Here is a 19120-nt window from a genome sequence, read left to right as displayed (position 1 = left end):
TGTTTGAGTAATTTCTCGTTAAACAAAATTTAATAAAAAGAAAAACGGCGGTGAGATTTTGCGATTCAAACGTTACATGGAATTTAATTCTACCGCTCCGATAAATCTGAAAAGCCATCAAAAATAAATTAGATAAGCCTTCGGCAAAGGAGCAGACGTTTGAAGCTCTAAATGAGAATGCAAAGCGCTCTAAATCGCACGTTTTTGTCAACAAAGATCAATCCCACTGTAAACTACGTGTAAAACTTGTCACAACTATGTGTAAAATTGTTGCGGACTACTTTACACGACACTTTGGGCACTTGAGATTAAACGCAAAGTTTCTCCTCTTAGACAGTCTTTTATGAAATAATTTATGTTCCCGGGCGTTACCAAAGAACTTGGCAACAAGTATTCAGTTTTGTCGGAATGATATACACTAATTCAAGCGACTACTAAAAATTAAGAAGACTGAAAGATTTAACTTGTCACGTTATTATAGTCAACACAAACACAAGGCGCCTGTCTCATTTTATCTTCTTTGTACAATTGCAACAACCACTAAAAATAAAAAACAAATACACGGTTTCCCAACTCTCACATGCACCATAAGCAGCTAATGATTTAGCGATTACACTGCAATGTGCTCTTTCAAAATTACACACAGTTCGCTACTCTCAGATAATAAGATAAGACCACAACCAGTTTAAACTGTGATGCTTTGAATGGATAAAGGGTAATATTGCTCACAAGTTATCTTGAAAAGCTTAACAGAAATACGTTAAACCGAGAAAAATTTTAGTGTTTAAGTTTCAATTCAAGCTGATTGTTTGTTTGCAACTTTGTAAATATTAAATCAGCATTTATTAAAAGGTGTTTTTGATGCCAAAGGTGCTGCACTATTGTGTTAGTTTAACGGCTGTAGGGGAACAGTTTGCTAACAAAAGACAGTAGTCGAAATAAAAGATTTAAGAATAATTCACCTACGAAACAGAAAAAGTACACACAAAGCGAGATAAGTAGGAAGGTAATTAAATTTTGATTTAGAAAAACCTGTGGAAATATCGGACAATGGGATAAAAAAGCAAAAGAAAATATTGAAAGTCGAAGTGGGGTGTCGATGTATCTACACCGTGTTTCATGAAACAACCGCCAGGTCACACATCCGTCGAAGCCAAAACACCAAATTAATTATCACCGACGGTTTTTGCACCAGCACTTGCGTTCAATCAAGCGGACCGTGTCTGTGATTGAAAGCAAACCAAACTGAATTTCGTTCAGTTGTTCGTTAAATAATTCAATTGCTGTGAACAATCAAATTTGCGGAAATATCCCATTGGCGTGAATGTACAAAGCGTGAAAAGCAAAAAATTAAATTACATTGCGTTTCAATAAATACGTAAATATCAGGAAATTAAATAATTTGGTAACGGAAAAGTGCGCGAACGTATTTCTTTTGGACTGATTTTATTGTCAAGTGAATTTTATTAGGCGGCAGTAAATGTAACTATAATAAAACCATTGTCCAAAAATTTATTGTTTTAGCACTGCGCACAGCGGGACATAATAACTAACACAACTTCGAGCAAAGTTTTACAAACTGTTCGGAATTCTTTCCAAGAGAATACATGAGCAAAAACAGATGCTTATTGTTTGATAACACCCGGACGAGCCTTATTAAACTACAACGTTTTTAAAACAAAAATCTACATTGGTAATTAAAGTTTTGATATGCAAAAGTCAAAGTATTTTGATTTTTCTTATTTTTAGTGGAACAATAATTTTAGCTTTTTTTTATTTTCCTAGAGAACGATCAAGAGAATGTAACTGTTAACTTCTTTCGGTATAAGATTTTACAACGTTTGCATTGTATTATTCTGTTACTGAAATTGCCATCATGAGAACGCGTTTATGTTATTATTATTTCAGAAAGTAAGTGTGCATCAAGTATGAGAATAAATCTTTCTAACACTATTATTGTTGCTTCAAAGCACAACATTGAGACGCACATAATAAGTTTGAAAATAAAAAAAAATCTTTGCAATGTAAAACGTTTTTGGCAATATAATTTTTTAATAGTTTTTTAGTTTTATTTTATTTTTTAAGAAACTGGCTCCTTTTTCAAGATATGAACTTATAAGGCGCATGCAAGAGAATTTGCCGATAAAAAATAATGCCGAAAATAATGTGTTTCACTTTCGTTGAGAAATAGGTTTTCGATACACATTTCACATGGGAAAAGCTAGTCGATTATTTGAGCCGTTCTGAGGAAAATACAGAGCAGACAGTTTTGATATTGCTATTCTAATGTGTAAAATATAGTGACAATTTCATCCCCCTTGTATACAGTATTTCCATCATTCTTGCATAAGGCCGTGTATCAGGTAACCTCCTGAAAATACTGAAATATTTGAATTTCCCACGGGAAACAAGCGAAAATGGATTTTTCGCGAGACTTCTGCTTTGTATTTCTACTACTTATGTTACTAACTTTCTGTTCAATATTTTAAGCTGATTCAAAGACTTATCGACTCTAGTGGCGGAAGGATAATTAAATTTAGCAAGACTCAGTAAATCTCTGAATTCTAAAAACGCATCTTATCCGTTTTCTTTTCCGACCTGTCAAGCGCATAAATTGGCAAACCACGAATCCAGTCGGTGAATTAATAAAAGGATTCTGTAAAACAGGTTAATCTGTAATGTTGACTACGTGATTTGGTTTGGCTTTGATAATTTCAGGTAGCCGCTTTTTTCGATAATTTAAAACATTTTCATGTTTAAATAATTTATTGAAAAGCACTTTAAAACTTAAGGACTCTTTATGGCACTTATTCTTTGAGTGGGTCTGGAAAGTTAGAGTCACTAAAGATGGAGTTTATGATGCTCCTCGATGATCTTTCTTTAAATATCGGAAACTTTTAAGAATACTTTAAGTTCTATTTTGCCACCCTGCCAGAATTTATTTTGAAGAGAGTGCAATGAGCTTGGAACGTTAGGGAGTTTTAATTCCCAGGCAAATTCTATCAAAGAATTAAATTGGATTTGCCTTACTCATTTAATGGAAGATTTCTAAACCAAAAATTGTCGGTCTCTCGGGCATTGTCAAGGATTTAATGGAATTCTCGACCTCAAATTGACTGGAAAAATAACTCTTGTTATTTTAATCAAGTGCCACAAACAAAATCTGCACGCGTTTAGTTTTTCGATGTAATTAAATATTTTAATTAAAACATTAATTTTCTTCTTACGCATTGTGCTCATTTAAATTTCAATATTCAGGACACTGCTGGCCACAGACACGAATTAAAACACTGGAAGCCCAAGTCTGCATTTTATTATTTTGCCCGATCTGTAATATTACCGCAATAAGTTATTTTAGCACGTATTACAGCGAAATTAAACTGTCGTCAGGACTGTGCCACATCTTTTCAAATAAAATGAAAATTTGGTCACGGACCAGCTGCATTGGCATTGCAATAAGTCGATTTCTACTAGCAAATCATGGTGGAATTAATTCTAATGAAATTTATACTGCTGCTCGGGAGGGTGCTAGTTTTTTAAATTAACAAGGACAGGGCAATAAGACCAATTGCTTCAATTTCATGCATGGTAACTTTATTGTCCGATGTTAAATATTGCTATTACTTGTGGCGGCATTCTATTACTGAGGGAGTGATCCCCGTTGTAATATAATAAAAGCGTCTGGAGGGTGTTGTTGCGATTAAACATTTATGTAATCAAACCGAGTAGAAGGCAATTTTATATTTTTTTTGTCAAACTAATAAAGGGCTTTATTCGAAACAACCCTTTTTATCGCCCCCGAGAAATAACTACTGAGTAGGTATACTATCCAGTGCAAATATTTATCTTTGCAGTTTGCATGCATTTAGTGTTTATTGCTGTTAATCGTTATATTAAAAGTATTAGGGGATTAGATTTATTTGTAAGACTACTTGGCTCGATACATAAATTATTCACTAGCAGGCTATTATATAAATTTTGATTACGTTTCACTTAGAAATTTATTGGGGTTTCCATTCCTTAGTCGTAGATTACGATGAACTGACATATCAGGCCGGGGTGCCTTTGTGGCCATTTTTTTACATTTTTATCTCAAACGAATGTGTTAATATTGAAGAAAAGAACAAATAATTTATCTATCTAAAACAAAAACAGTGAGTTTTTGTTTATCGTTAAGACGTATAAATTACATCATATAATAACGTAATATGTAATAACCAACTTTTTCTTACGTAAAATTTCACAGACTTTACGACCTGACTATAGATTGCAGATAAAATAAGGGGTGGTCGTGTGTATATCTATGCATCCCTCGACACCTATAAATCACAAATCGGGGGTCATCCTAGTTATCAGTCTTATAAATATGAGTTGCCCCTCTGAAAGCAATCTGGCAGTATCTATCTTCATGACTCATCACTATCTGCACTCTCGTTTAAATTCCTATTCACATTTCAGAAAATTATTTTCAACTGTAATGTAATCAAACATGAAAACTGTTCTGGAAATTTTGTTGTAGCCCTATTTCTTTTGTCTTTTTTTCTTTCACTTTTAATTGAAAAGTCGTTTTGCAATTTTAAAGAATTTTTTTAGGAATATGATAATAATATAATAAGTTAGCTGTTATTTCTTTATTTACCTATACTTTTGTCGACGCTTAGCTTTTTACGCTTCAATAGAGTTTGCTTTAAAGGAATTACAACATATTTATATACAAAATAGTAACAAGAAATTCTAACTTGAATGATGTAAGCGTAAAGTTGAATTAAATTAATAATAAATAGTAAAAGTAAATAATAAATTAGTTGATAACAAACTTTTACAGAGAGAAGATAATACTATGTGTTGTGTTTGTAATGGGCTTCCTTTGCTGAATTTTTATCTTGTTAGTAGTTTTTTAGTTTTCCGTTTCTTCTTCTGGACAAACGAGGTTTATTTGAATTTTACTTTTTATTTTTAAAATGTTGGTGTTAATATGGTTGGTGCAGTTCGAAATTTCGTTATATCTGGCAGAAGCCCATATCTCGAAGTGCGTGTTCTGACCGCATTGCCGGGGGGTTCCCAGCCATTTGGAGTCAACCGCTGGACGTATGTCCTCCAACCCACATTCCGTAACCTTTATAATGTCTCCCTTTTGTGTCCACCTTACACCCGACCCAATGGATTCCATTTAACCTCGACGAAACCCTAGACCTTAACATCTCCTAAATATGTAAAACAGAACTATGATCAGTAATTACTAAGTCGGCCTGTTTAATTACATTATACGCATAAATTTATTGCTCATGAATAGGGATTTCATACATTAAAGTTTCTGGCAACTCTAAACCGTTAACTGGATTCGTTTATTATGTTTGTGATGGCGTGAACTTTAACGACATTACACACTGATTCATTCATTACACCTCGCTGTTTGCCATAAATTCTTTGACGTAATTAATGCACCAACAAAATATTGTATTTTACAATGCCGACTAATTAATAATTACAAGCCGACTTGCAATTAATTAGTGGAACTTGTTACTTTGTGCCCACATTGTTCCTAAACAAACTTCACGATCCTTGAACTATTATCTCTTTGTTTCATTGCTGAAAAATCGACCACACACTTATTGCTTTTTCAAGAATTTGTAATCAAAGTCTCAAACAATTCTTTCAGTAGCTTCTAATATATTTTGCTCTATAATTTATTTACAATTTATTTAATAGCTAAATGTGTATATTCCAACCGTGTTTGTGGCTGATTAAATGTTATGCTATTTCATTTTCCGCATTATTTACATTAGGAGTATTTACTAGCGAAATGAGTGATTGATTTAGACTCTGCGCTTTGTGGTTATCAATTTCATGTTCAATAAAGCACACTATTTATTCATAGATATTGCTTGTCAGGACAGATAAAAAATATGCGTGTTTTCATTATCGAAATTAGTCTGTTTTTCAACAAAATTAATTAGTGTCCTTTTAATAATTTCCGCTCTAATCAAAGGACCGTCACCAATTAAAATTACCATCAAAGCAATGTACACCTCCATAATTTTCCAAAATGACTGTAGGCGTTCTGTTGGAAAGTGTCAAGTCAGTGAATAAAACTGTTGTTAAATTTACAACGCAATTTTGTGGTAAACTCTGCGACACTCAAGCAGTTTCTAAGACGCTTTGCGAGGGTGTGGATTTCAGCAAACTACCATGTAAATTAGGATAGATCCACCCCGACGTGCTTGTCTTTCCTATATCGATGACCGAAATTTACAACTTGATCGACGCAAATGTAGGAGAAGTGAATTTATTTACCATTAGTTCTGCGGAAACAAGGGCACCAAAGTCAGCAAAGTTACTGAATTTGCTCCAAACGCTGAAAAAATGTCGGTTGGACGATATATTTCGCTATCTACAAGGGGTTTATCCCCATTTTCTCCTAATTAATCTGTTTCTTGACAGCAAACCGGACATGACTTGAACTAGTGATTATGTTTATCCGTTTCCTGATCTAGAGGTTTTTTTGCAGCGAATTTTTAATTAAACAAAACGTTTTCTTTACTCTACGTACTTTTTCCGTGAAAATTTTGTGCTCTGATACATTTGGCGATTATATCTTTTCTTTATTATTGAATTCCTTTTGACAGATTAAATATACAGGGTCGCTAAAAAGTATGGATACAGTTAAATATTATAAAAACTATTCATCAAAGCTTATTGTAATTTGGTATACGCTTAAAAGTATTTAAATTACATCGTCTCATATGTTTAGCAAACTTCTATCGCCATTTGTTCTGTTGGGGATACAAAGCTAACTTGATTATTTTTAGTGTCAAGCAGGGTAAAATTTGATATTTTTAAGAGGAGCATTTTTTTCTGAGGTCTGTGATGTAACACATGCATACCTTATTTAAAAAAAGATATCGAACCAATTACAAAACGTAGTTATAGTTATTATACAAGACGATAAAGAAATTGTTAATCTACGAATGAAAAGGTTAAGTTTACGAGTGACAAAGTCACGAGTGGACTTTTTTCAAGAGTAAATAAAAAATCTTTTTTCTACTCCCACATCTAAAACACGGATTATCGTATATGTTTCCATGACGCTAAGTGACCTTTTATACACATCTTGACAATCTGTGACTTATATACGTATTAGTCACGTTGCTAATAGCAACTGTCATATTAGTCACGGGCTGAAGTTAGCTTTCTGTAATTCTAATAATTTTTCGAGTGTGAATCTGGCTGCACGAAACGAAAATCCTGGGGGAAACGCGTTGTGGAGCGAGCAGAAAACTTTTGGTCGACTGTAATATGAATTTTGCCAGCAAGAAAAATATTACTTATTGCTAACTTCACCGAGGTGCCTTCTGTCAGTTGTCATTTAGTTGTCATTTCGACGGGTCTGCGGCTTGTGAAAAATGAATGACAATGAAAGTGAAGATAATGTTTTCAATAGAATATGCACTCCACCCGAGATTACCGACGCAGCGGTCTCGGCAACTACTAGTTTACTGCCGGAAAAATCAAAAAGTCAGTACGAACGTGCATATAAACTTTTCCAAGATTGGCGTCAAGAAATTAAATAAATTCTTTATCTGAGAATGTGCTGCTTGTATATTTTCATGATCTTTCGAAAAGGATGAAACCGTCTTCCTTGTGGACAATCTACTGAATGTTGCGGATGACGCTTAACCTAAAAAACAATATTGACATAAGCAAATATGCCAAATTGTGTGCGTTCTTGAAGGGTAAATTTGTTGGTTATAAATCTAAAAAGTCGAAAACAGTAAATTAAAGAATTCTTATCGTCTACTCCTGCTAAGGAATACCTATTTACAAAGGTAAACTATAATACCAAATTAAATTAAAATTAAGTACAAATATTTATTTTTATTTTTAATTTAAGTAACTTTTTGTGGTGATCGTAGAAAAAGTATAGTATGTAACACGTGTATAAACTTCTCTAGACATTCGTTTAATTAAACACTCGCTCCGCTGCTCTTCGCTCGTGCGTAATAAAACTCATGTCTAAAGTGGCGTTTATAACACTAGTTACATAATATACTATATCGTCGTGTACAATATTTCGTTTTATTTTGTATTCACTTACAAGAATTTCTTGAATGTAAACAGTAGATAAAAAATTAGGTACTTTATTTCATTAGACGATAAAAGGACACTTTATCTACTAAAATTAGTTGATAAAATCACTCTTTAACATTGAGTACAAAATAAAAAAAATAGCCTTGGAAATGTTTTTATCTATCGTTAGCTCTTTGCCGCCTGAACTTTGACCAAAAAATAGGTAAACTGATTCCCAAATTTCAACGTGCTCTGCTAAACCGTTCTGAAAATATTTAGCTGCATCCATACTTTTTAGCGACCCTGTATTTCGTTTTCAGTTAAAAATCCATTACATTTATACCGCTGAACGCTCAAAGCGGTGGCTTTGTTCCAGCTCAAAAGTAAGAAGATGAAAAGTATTGTAAATAATGTCTCCCTCTTGCGGAAAGTTTTTAATTTCTTTTACGATAGCTAGACTGCTTATTTGCGTGGTGGCCTTTATCTAGTCATAAACATTACAGTTGGCCATATCTCATTCAACGATGTAAGGACACATTTTGCTCCAAGAACGGTTTGGATGAATGTAGTTATCTATGCCCGACGAGGAACCCACAACTTAGCGCCCTCTTGGGAAAAACTTCTTTTAACGACACCGTGTGCTGATACTATTTATGGAGTAATAAAGTACGATGTTTCAATGGCTTTGGCTACTATTTTTGTTTGAGGAGCGCTTTAATTGGAACACGGGCCGCGCAATTACCGGCTGAAAAGCTTTAGCCAGATAACTGAAAATCCATACTTGACTCGTAGGTTATTTGTTGCAAATTTTTATCCCGGCTTTTTTCCGCTAAATCACGAACTTTATTAACAATTATTTCCGGTTTCTGAGAACTTATAGCCGGTTTTATGATACTTGGAAAATGATAAACTAGAGAAGCAAAAGATGCTTACAGCAATCAGTTATATTATGAATTTAATTATTTAAATTTAAATTTGTTTAATTCTACAAATTCATTTTGAACTGTTTTCTATTTATGCCCTGTATCCAGAACTCGGCTTCTGTTCAACACCGACGCCTCAAAAGAGAAATAATTGCTTGTTTATAATTAATGTGCTTTTCAATTAAACCATTAATTTTAATCGGCCTCCTATTTTATAACTCTTTAGCTGGCAACACAAATGACGTACCGAATAAAACATTCATTACATCATTTGAACGAAACGTACCTAATAGAAAAATGTATTGGAGCTCCATTATAAATTCAGACTCTACGAACAATCAACGGCCATAAAATATTTCAAGTACTACCACAAATTTCATTTCCAATTGTGAAATTTCTAAATGTATTATTAGTTTTACAGCAACATGAAAAACAGTTCTATCAAGATTGAAACAATGTAACTTATTCAAAAAGCTGGAGCAAATGTACTTCTTTAATTTAATATAGAACGTATACGTAAATTTTTATGTTGCCATTTATGTTTTATATGCAGTATATTCGGGTTTGGAGGGCAAATCTGAAACTTTGCCTTTAACTCTTAAAATAAAACGATTTCAATCTGAACTGAAATCGGTTTTCGACTCAAATCTCTCAAGTATTCCGGCTATGCATTTTAAAGCATCATGAGAACTAAGCCGAGCAAAAATATTCTGACCGTCATTTTAATTTTATTGGTAAGAAACATCGAATGGAATTTACCAATAGTGTCTAATTCCACAAAAAAATCTAATAGAAAAATTCTAACTGTAAATTGGAAAATAAATTGGATGGTTAAAATATGCTGTTATTAAAAACAACATGTTTTTGAAGTCTACCTCTTGTTTCTTATAATGATGTGAGCAACTTTGAACAATCTGTATTCTGGTGTCGTCGTTTTCAGATATCATCCGACTTTCTAAACCACATTAAAGTGTTGAGATTGTCATAACTTTGTTAAACTTTAATTGTGCCTTTCTTGATTTATCTCCTGTTGTTCATTTAATTGTGGCACAGATTGTTTAAAAGTGTTTGCAACTTATCTCCATTCTGACGTCTGTTTTTGTACCTTGTAATTTTTAAAAGTGGGATTTAGTTCCAAGTTTGCTTCAAAATGTAATTTGAGCAAGTTTGGTGTTAATTTAGGTCTACGAGCCAATATGTGTGTGTGAAACGAAAGATGTCAAAGCATTGGAGTGTGTGATATAAATGCGATGTATGGGTGATTCGGAGTGTTAGACAACAGTTTGAGTGTGCGAGGCTGATATGGAGAAATCCTGTCGGAGATGACAAGTGAGACGGCAAGGGAACCGGTTGTTTTTTCATACATTTTTAATGTTTATTTATGTTTTGATAGACTTAATAATTTTGTGGTCATTGTCCACGTCGTTTCCGCAAGGATTGGGATTGTTTAAGAAACTGATTGTGGAGAGTATTGATTGATTCACTAAGTGAAGTGACAACAAAGCAGCTATAGAATTTCTCAGACGACCGATTTCTTTTACAGAATCGCTAAATTGCTTCCGAATCCAATATTGCTGTTGACATATGGCTGATCTTGGACCATTACGCATCTAGAATCTTAATCATTTATTTGATAAATAAACCGAAAGCATGAATCGAAAACGTAATTTCCGTCGACATAAGACTTCTTAATTACATTAAACTATTTCCGAAGCAAATAAAACAAGGCAAATCTTTCATTAGACATCTGGAAGATGAACTGTAAAGAGAAAGTACCGAAACTACTCCATTATACAAATATTTGCCTTCTTTCAACGGGAGATGGAACTGTCTGAATGTAAATGGTATTATTGTAATATGAGGAAGTAGGGAAGCCTTCTATAGTATGTAAATACAGTGGCGTACGTCCGGAGAGACGCTGAGAACACACAGCTGCTTATCCGACACACGTAGGTATAAGTGGCTTGTGAGCCACAAAAACGAAAGGTATTGTGTTAAAAAATTGAGACGCTCTGTATATTTTCCGGAGATATGAATGCAAGAGCGACGTATGTCCCGTGGTGCAAATTCGTTTGAAAAATGCCCTTATTATGAGAGTGTCACGATTTAATGAAGTCGCGAGGTTGATTCATTATTAGGCATCTCGCGCGTCCTTGTTATACTATAAAGTTCGTCATTTAGATCAGCTCTTGGAAATGGCTTTAAGGATAGCTCATAAAATCTTTATGCGTATTCCGACCAAGTCCGCGACTATTGATGAAAAACTGGGGGCGCGTTTCCAAATTGAAATTGATACTACCTGTTCCATAATGGTCCTATTAACTCCGATAATACGAGCCATATTTCTTGGATATGCGAATGGATGTGCACACGCACGCTAAAATCTTTGCCGACTACAGAATATGGACGTTGTTATACGGTTAATGTAAGTTTATGGCTGCTCTGAGATACCAGCCTAGTTAAGATGAATAGGCGCGGTATCATCACACGTCATGCTTTACTTTAATGCAATGTCTCCCGACGAAATATGGAATGTGGTAGCTCAAGCAACGGGAATTCTCAAATTTATTATGTGGTAGGTCCGGAGTATCTCTCAAGTCAAAATTATCGCTTTTTGCCCTTTTTCACAAACTTGGCCCGGATTAAATTCATTTTTTAAGTGTTTAAGGAAGTTATAACCTCTTCTCTTTCCAAAAAGAGATCATTTAGATTAGAGACGAGAAACAACCAACTCACGTACAAACCTTCAGGGTGGAGTTAGAAAATTAGACGCTTGGGAAATATTAAAACTTTGTTTGTAGTTTTGCGAAAACGCCGAATATTTCGAGCTCGACTCAACCAAAGAGTACAAAATCATCAGACGTTTACTTACCTATTTGTTTCATTATTATTAAACTAATCAACTAGTACAAGATTTCTCAAGAGTGTCTTACATTTATAAGTTTATCGTACGATCTTTATTTCCGTTCAGAGCACGGTGGCTTTTGATTATAAAAATATTCGATTATAGTTATGATCCAGGATACAATGAGACTTTTACTAAAATGTTCTTATCTGATGTCGGCAAACTCAAGAACCATTGTACAACAACAATGCGACCGACTATTTTCCTGAATGATGTAATTCTTGTTATGGCCAACAATTTTGCATAATACTCTCGCTGTTTACTTTTTTAAGATTTCGTTAAACAGAAAAGTGTATAGACTCAGAGATTAAGTTTACGTTTTTTATACTCGACTAAACCTCTTTATTAACTCTTAACACATGAATTCAAAATTTGTGTTTTGAAAAGGAGCGTATTTACATGTTGTGAAGAGTACTTTTTCTCGATTTCGTTTGAAAGAAGACGAATTCATGCTTGACTTAACTGAGCTTTAAGCTTCTTTGCTAATGTTTTAATGTGGGAGTAGCAAAGTTAAGATTAAAAGAAGTTGTGTAATTTAAGTTTCTCTCTCGTTTTTCGTGTTTACTTTAATTACAAATTAGACGCAGTTTATGATTGCTGGCTGCATGGTGTTGCAAAGGGAAAAAATCGACGTTGACAGGTATCTAAAAGAAAAATCGAGGAATGGAAATAAAATCCAATAATGCAAATGTTTTGATATGTATGTAGAAGCACGAGTTCTTCTTAATAGGAAAAGTTGGAGGATTGGCCTATCTGTATTCCGATGGGACGGGGACCAGGGATTAGGATAATCAGACAAGTCGCCATTTCTGTTCCACTCCAGTGCTACCAAATATAATTTTTGAGCACTTTATATGCTTATAGATAAAGTTTGGGGTTGGCTAAGATATTAGTATTCCAATCCATATTTGCAATTATACACTCCGGTAAGTCTTGTAAAGTACTTAACAAACGATCCTACCGATAAAGTTGAAGGTTTGTAAAAATAATTCCGATTTATATTTAATTTGCTTTTAGTGGACTGTAAGGCGATTTTATATGACATAGTTTTATTATAAGGCGAGATGCTACAGTGCCTTATCAGAGTATTTGAGAAAATACGGACCAAATAGGATTTAAAGAAAATACTCTTACGGGAGGTTTACTTATAAATAGAGTTCGGATTTTCATGCAGTAAAATTACTGAAAATATGCGCATTTATATGCAGCGTTTAAAAGGAAAATATTCAAAAAATATGCAATTTTTCACTGAATATGCTGAATGTGCAGAATTTTTGGTTTGTAAAAATAATTGAAAATTGCAAGAACTCAAAAAAAAAAACAAAATATTTTGTAATAAAATTTTAGATTTAGTATTTGGTATTAGAAATATGTGTAGCATATTTTCCAAACAATTAGTCAATTAAAAAGTGTAAAGAATTCATTGAATAAACGTTATGGTGTGTCTGTGTTTTATTTAAAAGAACCGCCAAAAATAGACCAATGAGAGGTACGCCCAGATAAATGGATCAAAAGTGGGAACAAAGTGTTTGTTTTGTTGCTATGGAAATGCTGACTTCAAAGGGTATATAAAGGAGAACGGGCCGCCACACCGGCAGATTCACTTGAGTCTCCTTCCGGACCTCTTCGGACGAAATAACCAGGACCTCTCTTGGTGGAATAACTTCAGGAATGCTTCTGAAGGATTGTACTCTTTGGACATCTTCAAAGAATACGGTCGACGGGACCTTCTTCCGTCCTTAAACCACACCTGCCCCAGGACAGTTTCTGGGAGCCGAGTTCACCTCTGAACACGGGCCACGGGATCCCTTCCGTGGTAAGGGCTTAACATCTGGGACAGTTTCCAGGTGGTATAATTTCCTGGACCTCTTCAGGAAAAGTAACCGACGGGACTTCTCCCCTCAAAATTACCCGCGGAGGACCTCTTCTCCAAGGGCTAGGGTTCACTAGGTCCAAGTTAGAATTTGTTTTGTAAAGTTTGTTATTTTATCTGTTGTTACTGTTGTTATGGCTACTAAATAAATTTCTCTTTTCAATCACCTGTGTTTAATTCAATCGAACCTCCCCATTCCTCTCCACTGTATAAAAGCTGGCCGGAAAGGCATTCTTATGTAGTGTAAACCTGGAGAACATCTTCAAATAGTTCTTTTCCAACTTTTAGGAAAAAGTTGGTGGCGCCCGGTTTAAATAAGTAAATAGTAAAAGAAAACACATTACAATTTAATTAATTTATTTCTCATAAGAAATAGAAATACTTATAACACAAAAATTTGAATTCATGTACATATATTGCAAGTTATGCTATAAACTATCTATAGATAAGTACACGTCACATTTTTTTGCACATCCTGTATAATAAATATTTTCCTGAAATGCGCCCTAGAATATAAATAAAGTTTATAAAATATCAAAATTCTAACTTAAGTAATAGCTGAGCTACAGAAGACCGGAGCCCTGTATAGACAGGCTACGAGCGATACAAACGTCAAATGCGAAAAACACGGCCTCCAATTTAAAGAAATAGGAGAGTAGCAACATCGGTTGCAAATAAAGCTGCAGTTGTTGAAGAGATTTGAATTTGTAAAAAATGAAAATATGTACGGTCACTATGTTTAGTTAATTAAAACTAAATATTTTAATTTCTACGTTATCTTTAACGTAATGTTGGTTGCTTCAAAGAATTGTTGAGTCTTACTCGTGGGACCTCCTAAATAGAATAGTATATTTTGTATAGCCAGTTTAAAATATAGCATATTCCGTACAAGTGGAAAAATTCATCTCACGAGCCGAAGACAAGTGTGACGACTACACGAGGGAGCAATATGCCATTCTAAAATAGTTCCATACTACACTTTTTCTACAACAATTTGAACACATTTATCCAAAAAATTTCGAGATTGTGCATTCTGTGACAACTTGAACACTAGTGTATTCTCGCAATTTTAAAGAATCAACCAAGAAGATAATAGTAGAAAAATACTATTTGATGTAGCCAATTTGATAATTGAAATAATTACGAAAGTTGCTATTTTTTAAATTGCTTTTTTTTAAAACAATTTTCGCACACAAGAAACTTTTTAATGTGTTTTTATGTAATAATAACATCACAAAAATAAACAGGAAACCTACAGGAATTTACCTGTTTACTTATTCTCTCAACCAACTTCTACCTGAACTCAACCTTAAAATTTTATTACACCTTAAATTATTCCAAATATTTGTAAACAAATAGGATTAAAAGTTGACTTATAAATCTCTAGTTATGGACACAGATTATCATAAATTAGAAAATGTGCATTACTCGCGTTTTTAATTGAAAAAAATATGAATTTCTGAAGCAAGAATTTTTATTTTTAAGTATTTTTAACATGTGTAATTAAAAAAAAAAATTACATCAATTCACTATCTCCTAACTGTAATTATTTGAAATAATAAATAAAAAAGATTTCTATGAAATATTATTAATGCTTTATTTAATTTACAAATACAGATCTTTATTCAAAATTTTAGTAAAAATAACATAGTTATTTTACAATTTTTAACAATAGGTGCAATTTCGCTTTTGTATTATTATGGAAATATATAATTAATAAGTAAAATAATTAAAAATAAATACGAATAGGTACGTCAAAGAAAAATATAAATATTTATATTCTGGTCACAACAAAAATTGACAGCCCTTTCCTCCCAGACCCACATCTCTTTCAAATCGTTCGATAAGCCCGACACTCCCACCTTATAAATACTTTTACCCCCTTTGGCACAAAACCCCTTTTTCCGTCGCAACAAATTAACCCAAAAAGATCTCGGTTTACACTTATACCACCCAAACCAACAATTCTCACTCAAACACACCACCGATTTCAAATATCTCGGAAAATAATCCGGCCCTAAATCCTTCCACTCAATTTTCGACTTGCAATGCCACTATTGCAAATAGTCAACACCTCTCTTGCTGTGATGCAATCCGTATTTTTTCTTCGAGACAACTACGAGATTTGTAACATCCCACGCCGGTTTGTCGTCCAGTTGCTCGATGAAATCGTTGTCTACGTAAAAGTCCTCTGCGAAGGAAACTCCACGTTTGCCCCCTATTTGAGGCTTCTCTTCGATGGGACGGTCGATGCTCATATAACGCGGGTTAAATGCACCTCCGAGAATGTTTCCAAGAATTAACATTGGGAGTTCCTCACATATGGAGTTTTTTTCCCAACGGGTCAACGGTGCGTTTTCGACGATGCTCAAAACTGATATTGTCAACACAATTAACATGAAACACATTTTGAGGACTCTTTCGACCACTCAGAAAGTTAAAATGTCACTGAAGGATGGACATGGAAATTTTGCCCCCCTCCCGTCTCTGTGGAATGTTTACTAAGGATTTCTTCAGGTAAAATGATGACTTTCCAGGAACAAGAGTTGGGAAAGTTGTTAGTAGAGTTCGGATTTTCATGCAGTAAAATTACTGAAAATATGCGCATATACAGGTACGCCAGAACTCGCGCCATGTAAGGTTGTACGATCGTACGATACCAGAAACATGGAAAAAATGTTAAAAAAATTCAATTTATAAAAATTTCGAAGTTATAAGAGTTTAAATTTTGCACTTTGACTCTATTTATTATTTCTGTATGAAAAATAATTTTCCAAGCTTTTTTGCTACAGGCTATTAGAAGAGGAAACAAGGAAGCTGTCTCCTAAACTGTAACTCTGTTGTTATTTGTTATTTGTAACTTTTATTGTACCTTTACTAAATAATTATAAAAAAACAATATTATCAGTATCATTAAATATACATAAAAAAATATCAAATGTCAAATTTTTTTGGCAGATAATTTTTTAATAGTTATTTACCTAACGAGTTCGGAAAGATAATTTTCCCGCATGAGCACTTTGTTTAATGCGAATGCGGGAAAATTCTTTCAGAAAGAATTAGATACAAGGTTTTTTGTAACGAATAACTCAAAATTATTTTGAAAAAAAGATAATTTAACATCATTTAGTAAAATACTATTTGGTGGGTTGGTGGCCCTGTCCGTTACTATGGTTTTATGCAAACAAAATTTGAAACACTAGCGTCATTTTCTTTTGTAATTTTTCAAGTTTATTTCTGTGAAAATGAGTTCTGACGAAATTTTGACGCCGCCAGAAGTTAAAAAAGCAGTAACCAACGCAAAACTTGGCTTGCTGCCTCAAAAAAAGCCGATTAAGCTATGTAAAAACGTACCAAAATACCAACCGTACAACGCGATTTCCCCTAGTTCTTGTTGCAAAGTAAAAAATAGCGCGGTGCGGGAAAAACGTTTTTCCATGCATCGAGAATAAATGGAAAAATTCACTTTCCAAGCAATGAGTACAAAAACATTTTTTCCATATTCCTGTTATCTTATCTTACTTGAAATTTGTCTCTGTGGCGCGAGTTCTGACACACCCTGTTAACTCGTATGCAGTGTTTAAGAGAAAAATATGCAGTTTTTCACTAAATATGCTTAAATATGCAGAATTTTTGGGATGTAAAAATAATGGAAAATTGCAAGCACTTAAAAAAACATAATATTTAAATGACTTATTAACACATAAGAAATAGAAATATAACACAAAATTTTTAATTTATGTACATTGCAAATTATGCTATAAACTATCTATAGATAAGTAGATAATTATCAACTAGTAACAACTATTAGTTGTCATCGAATGGCATGCTTTTATAAATTTTCTGTTGTAAACTTTTGACGATAATCCGCTAATATCCCGTGTTTCACTTATATTCACAATATTAATTCCCTCAGAAAGGAACATTTGGCTAGTTTCTGTTGGAGTAATATGCTTACTTAAAAACGTATAACTTGCCTTAATAAATGCAAAATGTTCTCTTATTTATCTTTTATCAAATAAATTTTTAAATTTTATTTTTGATTCAGAAAATCTGAAGTAATATTTTTAACATTGTGGTAATGGTCGGCATAAAAAAAATTGCCTCCAACCATGTATCCTAGCGAGTGACTACAACTACAGGTTCAGTCTGTTTGCTTTAATAAAATCTGAGTAAAGCTAAATTACTGAATTCTGAAAAGGCAGGAGTAACGCTATAGTCTGATAAAGCAATAAACCTCCAGTTACTTTCTCAGAATTTATACGATGCCAAAATTATCAAATGCCCGTTGCAAACACTCAAAATATGCAACTTTATGCGCTAAATATGGAAATTTGAAAGAACTCCCAAAAACTTAAAAATATGCAAAATATGCATTTTTTTTAATTGGCTTATTCGCATTGCTTTGATGTGTTTTGTGCAAATCCTAAATAAAAAAAATATTCCTACGAATTATTATTCGCAATTTGCATATTTTTCTCTTAAACGCTGCATATACAGGCTGCGCCAGAACTCGGGCTCCAGAGAAAAATGCCATATAAAGATTCTACCTCAAAAAAAAAGTAAAATTTTTGTCTGTCTGTCCGGTATTTCTGCGAACCGTGATAATGATCATTTGTTTTTTATGAAACTTGGCCAGTATGTGTCCCTCGGCCGCCTTATGAACTCTATTGATTTTGGAGCCGATCGGTTGACGGAAACACCTGTTATCACTAAAATTCTGGAAAAGTGAGATTATGACAGCATATTCACATCTCTAACCAACAGGGCATTGCATCAGAGACCGGTTAATGTAAGAGTGGGCGCCGTGGTACGTTAATCTTGAATCGAGTGAGCCCCATTGGGTGCGCAGCCCCCGTGAGCCCCACTTGGGGGGCGCATCCTCCATCAGGGACGCAGCACCCGTAAACGGAATTCGGGGGCGCAGCCTCCGTAAGCCCCATCGGGGGTGCATCCCCCTTATCCCCACTTAGGGACACAGCCCCTGGGAGCCCTGATTGGGGAGGTAGCCCTCGTGTGACCTATCGGGGGCGCAGCCCCCATAAGCCCTATCGGAGGCGGAGCCCCGCAAGGCCCATCGGAGGCGCAGCCCACGTGAGCACTACTCGGGTGCGCGTTAACCACAACTGAAGAATTAGATTAGATTGTCCATTGAAGAAAAAAAAATTCTTTTCAATTTAATAAGCAACAAACAATAATTACAAAACGGGAACACACAGGGCCGCAATATGAAATGGCTCAAAGGGCCAATACAGCGTTGCAGACCAAGGTAAGCGAAGCGCAACCTTGTTAATTAAGTATTTTCGCAAAGTAAGATAAATAAAATACTTCATAAAATCGGCCATCGATGGT

At 34.2% G+C, this 19120-nt stretch overlaps 1 pseudogene; it reads right to left on the bottom strand.

The window, feature by feature from the left end:
- Positions 1 to 1173: 1173 nt before the first annotated feature.
- LOC123007602 lies at positions 1174 to 16176 on the bottom strand (annotated as a pseudogene).
- Positions 16177 to 19120: the final 2944 nt, after the last annotated feature.

This window comes from Tribolium madens, unplaced genomic scaffold (genome assembly GCF_015345945.1).
Source record: "Tribolium madens isolate multiple individuals breed KSU strain unplaced genomic scaffold, Tmad_KSU_1.1 Scaffold_3;HRSCAF=73;Tcas5.2_LG2, whole genome shotgun sequence".
NCBI lineage: Eukaryota > Metazoa > Arthropoda > Insecta > Coleoptera > Tenebrionidae > Tribolium > Tribolium madens.
Note: the sequence above shows the minus strand (reverse complement) of the source record. Positions and strands in the feature narration are given on the sequence as shown.